Source organism: Corylus avellana, chromosome ca9, assembly GCF_901000735.1.
Source record: "Corylus avellana chromosome ca9, CavTom2PMs-1.0".
In the NCBI taxonomy this organism is placed as follows: Eukaryota; Viridiplantae; Streptophyta; class Magnoliopsida; order Fagales; family Betulaceae; genus Corylus; species Corylus avellana.
Genome location: NC_081549.1, coordinates 20,305,897 through 20,316,410, shown reverse-complemented (window position 1 = coordinate 20,316,410; position 10,514 = coordinate 20,305,897). Strand labels below are relative to the sequence as shown.

The window sequence follows — 10,514 nt, the reverse complement described above, 5'->3', positions numbered from 1 at the left end:
AGGTCGAGACGAGTGACGACCATGTGAGTGAGACTGCAACTGCGGGAAACCTTCGGTTCTGAAATAGCATTGTAGAAGGTTCTTTGCTGCTTGTGTGACAAGTCGTAATTTGTTAAAAGCCAAATACTTCTTGGCTTTTGTTTGAGGTAGAGGTGCATATGGCTTTTAGTTGTTTTGCTGAAATAGAAAAGGCGTTCTCCTTGAAGTACTAACAATGCCCCAAATTTTAATATTCAAATAAAGAGATTTTAAATTTTGGATTAAGATCAGATTATAATTTTTTTTAGATTAAGACCATATTATATATTTTTTTGGACAAAGTAATAATTTTGAAGAAATTTTTGGAGACAGAGATATTATGGAAATGAATTATTGTTTATGAAATTTAGTTTAGAGGCTAGCTTTGATTTTATTGTTAAGCTCTAATTTTTATGACGGGTAAATTAAAAATCAAAGAATTTTATTAGGGCTAAGGGAGTTACTTATAATGGTAACAGTGCTAAATAGTAATAATATGAAATGATAGTGTAGTCTGTGTAGATGGGAAAAAGAAAAATGGAGACAGTTTTGTAATTAAAGGAAATAAGGAGGGCTTTTAGGTAATGTGCAAATGTGATTTAAAAAAATATATATAATATTAAAAAGAGAAACCAAATGAGGTAGCTGATTTGGTTAAGGAAACCAAACAAGTTGAGTACTTATGGCCGTTGGGAGACTGGTTTTCTCTTGGGCTACGAGAGAGACGCACTCCTCCTTAAGTTGAAAGCAAGCTCATTAAAGGATAATGTTTTTTTGCATCTTTTGAGAGAAAAAAGAAGAAAGAAGAAAGAAAAAAAAGACATTACTGCTTATATATATATATATATATATATAGCCTTGTTTTCGAAAAGAGAGAACCAGAGCAAATAGGCATATGCTCTCCCCCTTTTGAACCTAATGTTCACTCCCCATTCTCAGAACTCTCTCCCCCTACTACTCACACCTCTTCTCATCATATATGTAATTATGCTATCGTTCATGGTTATATATATATATATATATATATATATATATGTTTGAGAGAGAGTAACTAGTAGGTCAGGTGAGAGTGAAGGATTTGTTTTGGGTCACTCAGTTTCAACTCTCTAATCTGTTTATTATTTGAAGGGAAAAAAAAAATAGAGATAGAGGAGGAGAATATTGTTCCACTTGTGATGAGCTTGAAATCAGGTACATGGAGATAGAGGAGGGGAATATTGTTCCACTCGATGAGCCTGAGATCAGGTACATGGAGATAGAGGAGGAGAATATTATTCCACCTGCTAAGCCTAAGACCAAGTACACAGGAGTTAAAGCCGTAGCCGTAATCATCGGTAAGATAAAGAATGAGAGAGCTCTAGGTTTTGGACTTACACTCATCTTTTTCTTTTCGTTTTAATCTTAAAACATAAAAGAAAAAATATTGCAAGGAATGAAGCATTTTGAGAAGCTTGGAACAATTAGATCTTTAGCAAACTTCAAGCTTTATTTGACCACCGTCTTCCACATGAAAGTCTTGACAACTACAACAATCATTAACATTTTCAACGGCATCATAAACATAGTACCCATGTTGGGAGCCTTCCTCTCCGATTCATAAACATAGTACAAGACCTTAGCCTTTGCTTCTGTGTGTTCTCTTCTGGTACCCCTTGCCCATAATTCCTTGACTTTGTTCTTCGCAACATCTCTACAACAATCAATAAATTTATGCTATTTTTTTTTCTCTTTCAAGGGCATGATAGGACTAATGTTAACAACAGCAATTTTCAAACTGCACCCTCCACAATGTAACAATAGCACGTGTCGAGCCAACGGCTTGACAATTAGCCTTCTTGCTAGCCGCACTCAACCTCCTAGTTATCGGAGCTGGAGGTATCCGTCCATGTAACCTAGCTTTAGTGTTGGCCATTTCAATTTGATGACCAAATCCGGCAAAAAGGGGTATTCGTGGTATTATTTTAGCTTCACATTTACCGTGATTGTATCAGCAACGTTCATCACGTATGCGCCGACCAAGAACTGGGCAGTTGGGTTAGTCATTCCTGCGTTTTTTATGTTCATTCCATGTGCATTATTTTTTTGAGATTCAAGGTCTTATGTTAAGGTAAAACCCCAGGCATGCCCCCCTAGTTAGTATGGCACAAGTAGTGGTGGCTGCCACTAAGAAGCGTCGGTTAAAACTGCATGAGAACAAACAATTTAACCTTTACAACTACATGCCCAACCATTCCAACAACTTCAAGCTAACCTACACGGATCAGTTTGGGTAAGAAATCACAATTCCACACTTTATATATGTTAAAAAAGTTTTAAATATTTGAGTAATCTAGTCTAAATCATGGCTAGGTTTATTGACAATGCTACAATCCTTCCTTCAGAAGACCAAATTAAATCTGACGGATTGGCTTGCAACCCATGGCAACTATGCAGCATACAACAAGTTGAAGAATTGAAATGCATAGCAAGATTAATTCTCATTTGGGCATAAGTCATTGTCTTCCATCTTGCTTTAGCCTAACAACAAACCTATGCAGTTGTCCAAGCTACTCATTCCTATGGACGCCTAGGCAAAGGCAGATTTGAGGTGCTTGCAGCATCTTATGGAGTCTCTTCCAAGCTAACCATTGCTATGTGAATTCCAATTTACGACCGTGTCATGGTTCCTTTCTTTCGAAAGCTCACTGGCAAAGAAGGCAGCATCACACTTCTCCAAACAATTGGCATCGGAATTGTTCACTCAATTTTGACTATGGTCGTTCCTGGTTTAGTTGAAATGCGGGGAAGGAGCTTAGCTCATTATCTTTTAAGGCAAACACTAAGGAGGTATCATATCATCTATATCTGGCATATGGCCAATCCATCAACTTGCACTTGTTGGGCTATGAGAGGCTTTCAACTCCATTGGCCAAATTGAGCTTTATTATAAAGAGTTTTCAAAGAACATGAGGAGCTTTGTTGGGACTTTCTTCTCTTGTAACCTAACCTTCTCGAGTTTTCTAAGCGGGATTGTTGTTTCAGTCGTTCATAAGATCAACTTGAAAGCTCGGATAGGAGATTGGTTGCCGGAAGATCTTAACAAAGGGAGATTGGAATACTTTTATTACTTGATCGCAGCTCTTGGGGTCCTCAACTTTGGATACTTTTTGTTGTGTGCTAAGAGGTATAGATATAAAAGGGATGGTGGAAACACTAGGCTTTAGGAATGTCGATTAAGAACCGAAAAGATGAATACTATGAGCAGATGACTGTTGAACAAAAATGTTTTTGAAATTTTTTTGAAGATGGTGATGCAAACTATAAAATCAACTTGTTTTATAATTACAAGTAGGGGTGGGAAAATGAACGGCCTACCAATTACCGACCGCTTATCGATTACGACCGAACCGAAATTAACCATCAACTAACTCATGCGAGACAAAAATCAATATGAATTTTTTATACCGACATCGGTTCAGCTAATCGGTATAAAATTTTTGTTGTCGGTTAACCAAACCGCAAAATTTGACACAAATCAAGGCTTTTGACAAATGGACTTAGAGGAGTGATTTTTGTTGAAAGTATTTGGTAAATTTTTTACATTTTATAATCTAATTGTTTGCATCTTATGTTCAATAAGTTATTTTAGCCCAAAAAAATAAAACACCAATTTGGGCTCCCAAAATAACTAATTTTTTGTCCATTTAAAAATAGCATTGGCCCAATTAAAAAAGTTCATAGTTAACCGATTAACCGACCGCAATTAACCGATTACCAAAATTAACCAAAAATTTTGAAATATTTGTTATCGAAATAAAATCAGTGAATTAACCGATTTAACCGACAATTTTGGTTAACCGATCGATAATGGCTTTACCGAACCGAACCGATACCCACCCCTAATTACAAGATCAGAAAACAAGTTGATTTTCAAGTTTGCATCACCATCTTCAAAAATTCTCAAAGACATTCTTGTTCAACAATCATCTGCTTAATAGTATTTGATCTTCTCCGTTCTTTATCGACCTTCCTAAATCCTAGCGTTTACATCATTCTTTTTATATCTATACTACTTAGCACACACCAAAAAGCATCCAAAGTTGAGGTGACCCCAAGAGCAGCGATCATGTAATAAAAGTATTTCAATCTCCCATTGTTAAGATCTTCCGGCAACCAATATCCAGTCCGATCACTCAAGCTTGATCTTATGAACGACTGAAACAAAAATCCCGCTTAGAAAATTCGAGAAGGCTACACTACAAGAGAAGAAAGCCCCAACAAAGCTCCTCATGTTCTTTGGAAGCTCCTTATAATAAAGTTCAATTTGGCCAATGAAGTTGAAAGCCTCACACAGCCCAACAAGTGCAAGCTAGGGATTAGCCATAAGCCAGACATAGATGATATGACACCTCCTTTTTGTATTGGCATCATAAGATAATGAGCTAAGCTTCTTCACACTTCAACCAAACTAGAAACGACCATAGTCAATATTGAGAGAACGATTCCGATGCCAATTGTTTGGAGAAGTGTGATGTCCCCTTCTTTGCCAGTAACATTTTGAAGGAAAGAAACCACGACTCAGTCGTAGATTGAAAATCACATAGCAAGGATTACCATGAAAAAGACTACATCTGGAGGCACCTCAAATCCGCTTTTGCCAAGGCGTCTATTGGAATAAAAATCTTGGAAAACTACATAGGTTTGTTGTTGGGCTTTAACAAGATGGAAAACAATGTTTGATGCCCAAAATAGGAATTAATCTTGCTATACATTTCAATTCTTCAACTTGTAGTATGCTACATAGTTTCCATGGGTTGGAAGCCAATCTCAAAATTAATTTGGTCTTCTACAGTAAGGATTGCAGTCTTGTCAAGGAACATGAGGCCATGATCACTTAAGATTAGATCACTCAAATATTTTTTTAAAAAAATTAACATAAATTGTGGAATACACTTACCTAAACTAACATGTGCATGGTAGTTTGAAGTTGTTGGAACAGTTGGGCAAGTAGTTGTAAAGGTTAAATAGTCTATTCTCAAGCAACTTTAATCGACGCTTCCTAGTGGCAACCACCACAACTTGTACAATACTAACTAGGGGACTTCCCTAGGGTTTTACCTTAACATAAAACCTTGAACCCAAAATAAATAATGCACATAAAATGAGCACAAGAAACGCAAGAATGGTTAACCCAATCACCCAATTCTTACTCTGCACATGCGTCATGAACGTCACTGATACAATCACGACAAATGTGAAGCTAAAATAATACCAATTGAAAAAACTATTAATGCCCCTCTTGTCGGATTCGATCATCAGATTGAAATGGTCATGACCAAAGGTTAGGTTACATGGACAAATACCTCCAGCTCGAACAACTAGGAAACTGAGTCTGACTAGCATGACAGCCAATTGCCAAGCCGTTGGCCTAACACGTGCTATTGTCACACTGTGGAGGGTGCAATTCAAAAATTGCCGCTATTAACATTAGTCCTATCATACCCAGGAAAGGAAAAAATTAGCATGAATTTATTGATTGTTGTAGATATGTAACGAAGAACATGTTGAGGGGACATTAGATATACATACAATTTTGAGATCCTTGATCTAAAATTGAAATGACACATGGGAAACCCGATCTAAAAATTAGAAAAATTATCCAAATTTAAAGGGTTATGACAATTGTCATAGTGTAAATCAATGGATTCATATTAATTATGAGCAAGGGGTACCAAAGGAGAGGACACGGAAGCAATGGCCAAGGTCTTGTAACATCCAAATTAAGAATTGGAGGGGAAGGCACCTAACAAGGGCACTATGTTTGTTGTGCCGTTGAAGATGTTAATGATTGTTGTAAGTGTCACGACCTTCATGTTGAAGAAGGTGGTCAAATTAAGCGTGAAGTTTGCTAAAAATCCAATTGTACCAAGCTTCTCACATGCTTCATTGCTTGCAATCTTTTTCTCTATGTTTTAAGATTAAAACAAAAAGAAAAAGAAGAGTGTAAGTCAAAAAACTAGAGCACTCTCATTCTCTATCTTACAGATGATAAAGGCTACGGCTTTAACTCCTATATACTTGATCTTAGGCTCATCAAGTGGAACAATATTCTACTCCTATATCTCCATGTACCTGATCTCAGGCTCATTAGGTGGAACAATATTTTCCTCCTCTATCTCCATTTTTTCCCTTCAAATAATAAACAGATTAGAGAGTTGAAACTGAGTGATACAAAATAAAACCTTCACTCTCACCTACTAAATATTCTCTCTCAAACATGCATATATATATATATATATATATATATATGAGAAGAGGTGTGAATAGTAGGAGAGAGTTCTAAGAATGGAGAGTATTAGCTTCAAAAGGGAGAGAGCATATGGGCTATTTGCTCTATTTGTCCTTTTGAAGACAAGGCTAGATATAATATATATAGGCAGAAGTGTCTTTTTCTTTTCCTTTCTCTTAAAAGATGCTAAAAAACATTACCCTTAGATGAGCTTGCTTTCAACTTAAGGAGAGCGTCTCTTTCCTAGCCTAAGAGAAAACCAATCTCCCAACCTTGCTTCTGCCTTGGACGAAGAACGGCCTCCCCGTTCTTCCCTCTTCCTCCACTTCTCCTCCCTTTACTATTAACAACTCACCAATAATTTCGACATTTTAAAATGGACATGTTAGCAGCTAGGAGAGCACATTATTACTCAGCGCACCAAGTTGGAAATCATTTTGAAATCGCAATAAGGTAGCTTGTCTTGGGAATAAGAATACCCAGAAGCTAAGAGATCACCATCATTCAACACTAAAATTATTCCATAATGGCCACAAAGGGCCAGCAGGTCTTTCTATTTATCCCTACACTCTGTAATAAGATAATAATACTCTACACAAATACCAAATCAAACCAATACTCTACACAAATACCAAATCAAACCCTAAATTAAACATCTAACGAAACAAAAGAAACAAGCACAATGGATAAGCCAAGTCATTAGCAAAAATCAGCTACACGTATTCCCCTACTTTGAGTTCTCGTATATTTAATCGAAACAATAATCAAGCCTGCGCTTTCAATTAAAGCTAGATCCTAAGATTCACAATCACATTACAATAATCACATGTTAGAGAAATAATTGAGGGCTCATAGGCAAGTCGCTCTCCTTTGTCGCTGAAGACTACCAAAACGATCATTGATTAACATTTCACACTAAAGAGAAAGAAAAAAAATCAAACAGAGATCATAGGGTTTGTAGAAAATTCAAGTTCAAACTAAAACAGCAAAAACAAGGATTACTAATTATAAAAGAGGCTTTAAGTAAATTTACCTTAAAAGGTAACAAAGCCAATGGAGATGATATGGCCAATAATGATTGGAGACTTAAAAATTTTATGTGAACCTAGAAAAAAAAAAGTAGAATAAAACATATAAATAATACATTTATTTATGATAAAGAGAATAAAAAAAAGATTATTATACATGAGAGTTGCTAAAGATGGTCTAATGCTAGAAAACAACCAAAAATCAAAATCCAAATAGCACAGACACAATTTGAACTCAACCACTAACGAATAATTATAAGAGAAATTAATAATAAAGAAACCCAACTAAGTAAGAGTGAATATTTAACACAAACGATTTTTTATGATTGATATTGTTTTAATACTTGCATTAAAAATTCAACAAGAATAGAAAATATTTGATTTTCTGTATCAAAATTCGTCTATATCAAGATATCATAGCTCACACGGACCATGAGGACGACTCATCTACAACGAAGATATCAAACCAATGTGGGAAAGAATCAAGCCTACCAAGGAAAGTGGAAGCTGATAAGTGAACAATCCAACAATTCAATTGTAGAAGAAAATTCACTTACAAATAGAAACAAATTGCGTTTATCAAGCCAGACACAAGTCAATGTGCTATGACAATATAATTAAGAAATGAGTTACTTGACATGAGTGCTTGACAAAGATAATAAAGTGTGTGCCATTGCAATGCAATATGTCCACGAATGTTCTCTTCTTTTAAACCTGCCCAGTGCATCGTTGGTTATATTAATAGGCTCAAAAACACCATGATAGCGTACCATCACCATGACATAAACCAAAACTAAATCATATAGGGTGTCAAACATATCCAGGTCAAAGAAGAAGGCTATAAAATGACGGCTATGTTTGTTAAACACTTTCCCCTCCCCTCAATACTATTCACTTCCTTTTTCCAAAAAAATCAACATCAAAATATTCTCACTTTTTTCACTTTTTATATTACATCATTCACTTGTTACTACTATTCAAACAAAAAAATCACTACAAAGCAAAACTTTTCTATTTTTCAATTTCACTTTTTCACTTTTCTATACCAAACATTATTCTCATTCTTTTAACATAACTCATGACCAGTAACAGGGGAAGGGGAGGGGGTTAACAAACAAGGCTGATGTGCCTTGTGTTGACATAGAAATCAATTATTAACAACAGAAATGAGGACCCTGATGAGAAACTCAAAATTCCCAACAAAACAAATGTGAATAGAGGAATTGCCAATAAAAACAAAAGAAGCATACACCAATTCATTTAGATTGCAAACCTCCATCCCTCATAACATGCATTAGAAAAACATTACATGAACAGAACAGGTCTGAAAATGATGTCCTCACGAGACCCAGATCAACAAAAGCATTTATTTTAGATAAATTTACAACAAATCAGACCAATTACAACCAAATTGCTAAAAGATCCAATCTTACATACCAAAATCAAAACACATCATGCCAAAGAAAACAGGAAAAAAATTAAAAATTAAAAACAGAACCAACATTTGTGATGTTCGGAACCTTATCCGCATACCAACAAATCAAACCTAAAACAAAATTGAAATACAAAAGGAAGAAACCTTATCCGCACACCCAACAAATCAAACCCAAAACAAAATTGAAATACAAAAAGAAGAAACTTGAACTCTGGAGAACAAAAAAAGTTTCACATATGTTTTATACTTTAACATTACCATTCTAGCTGAATCATGTCTCATTGTTCTTCTCCTCTATCGGCTAATCTCTTTCTCACTAAGCTTGAGCCGAACAAGGGATAACTGTGGGGAAAGAGTTGTAATTAACAACTCCACAAAGTTTGGAATTGCAAAAAATTCCACCATAAACTCTAAAAAAAACTAGTCAAGGGAGTCAAAAACCCAAAGACCAAAATCAACGAGACAATAAATTACTCAGAAAGAGAGGCCAAAAGTTGAAATATTAAGCAAGAAAAAACGTGAACTATGGGAAAAAAAAAAAAAAAATGTAATCTTTTCTTAAACACCCCGTCGATACCAACAATAATCGTCCGACAGCAAGCATAACCTCCAAACCTTTATAAATCAACTTAATTTAAACTACAATGTAAATCTCCATATAAACCCTAAATTTACATCTCAAATCAGAACAATTAAAGGGGAAAAATCCTTACCTTGTCTCGAGCTTTCTTCCTACACACTGGTTTTCCTCTCATTCGTCGATCGGTGGCTAGAGCTGCTATGGGATGGCACCAGCAGCCATCAACTGATCAACACCTCAGACTCGAAAACTCTATCTCTCAACTCTCTCTATCAGACTTGTGTTTTCTCTCTCTCTCTCTCTTCTCTGCGCCCGAGTCTCTCTCTTTCTCTTTCTCTTAGATCGTCTCTCTCTCTCTGTCTCGGCGTGGCTGCTCAGAAGAAAAGGGAGAGGACGAAACAAGGGAAGAAGACTGAATATGAAGGACAACAGAAAAAACAAAAATCGAGCGTGAGTTTACATTCTAGAAGCTAGTGCAGATTTTGGATGAAAAGACAAAACAAACCGAAATAAAATCATTTATCCGTCACCAATTGAAAGGATCAGTCAAATAATGAAGGGTATAATTGTAATTTACCACTTATCAAATAAAAGTTACTGTTCAGACCGCTTTGCCACTTTTTTATACATCTTTTAAGTATATATATATATATATATTGCACTTGCAATATTAATGCGAGATACAATGCATGTCACTTGGGCTTTGAGCTTAGCGGAGTAATAAATAAGCGAATAGGGCTAGAGTTGTTAATAGTTGGAGTGGGCCGTTATAAAAGGAATTCAGATGATAAAGGTCTCAAGAAAATTTGTAATTCATTAGACTCAAGTTCCTCCAATTACTTAATTCAATATTCAATACGTATTTCGTTCATAAACTACCATTTCTTCATTCTATCCATCTCATGAATCATCCACATATACAACCATCTTATAGAGAACTATCAATAAACACATATTCATTTCATTCCTCAACCACATATCAAATACGCATTCAAATACATTCTAGAAATATAAAGAACTTTACAAAATGTTGGATTTGGGTCGGAAAATTCCTCAACCACGTGTCTTTTGTTATTAGATGCTATTATAAAGAAAAAGGGTGATGTTAAACATCACGCCCGGCGTGATGATTTGATATTTTAAAATAATAAAATATAATATTTTATTATTATAATTATTATAAAA

At 35.4% G+C, this 10,514-nt stretch overlaps 2 pseudogenes; both read left to right on the top strand.

The window, feature by feature from the left end:
* The first annotated feature begins 1,213 nt into the window (after positions 1–1,213).
* On the top strand, positions 1,214–2,291 carry LOC132162449 (protein NRT1/ PTR FAMILY 2.11-like; annotated as a pseudogene).
* Positions 2,292–2,359: 68 nt separating this feature from the next.
* LOC132191570 (protein NRT1/ PTR FAMILY 2.9-like) lies at positions 2,360–3,221 on the top strand (annotated as a pseudogene).
* Positions 3,222–10,514: the final 7,293 nt, after the last annotated feature.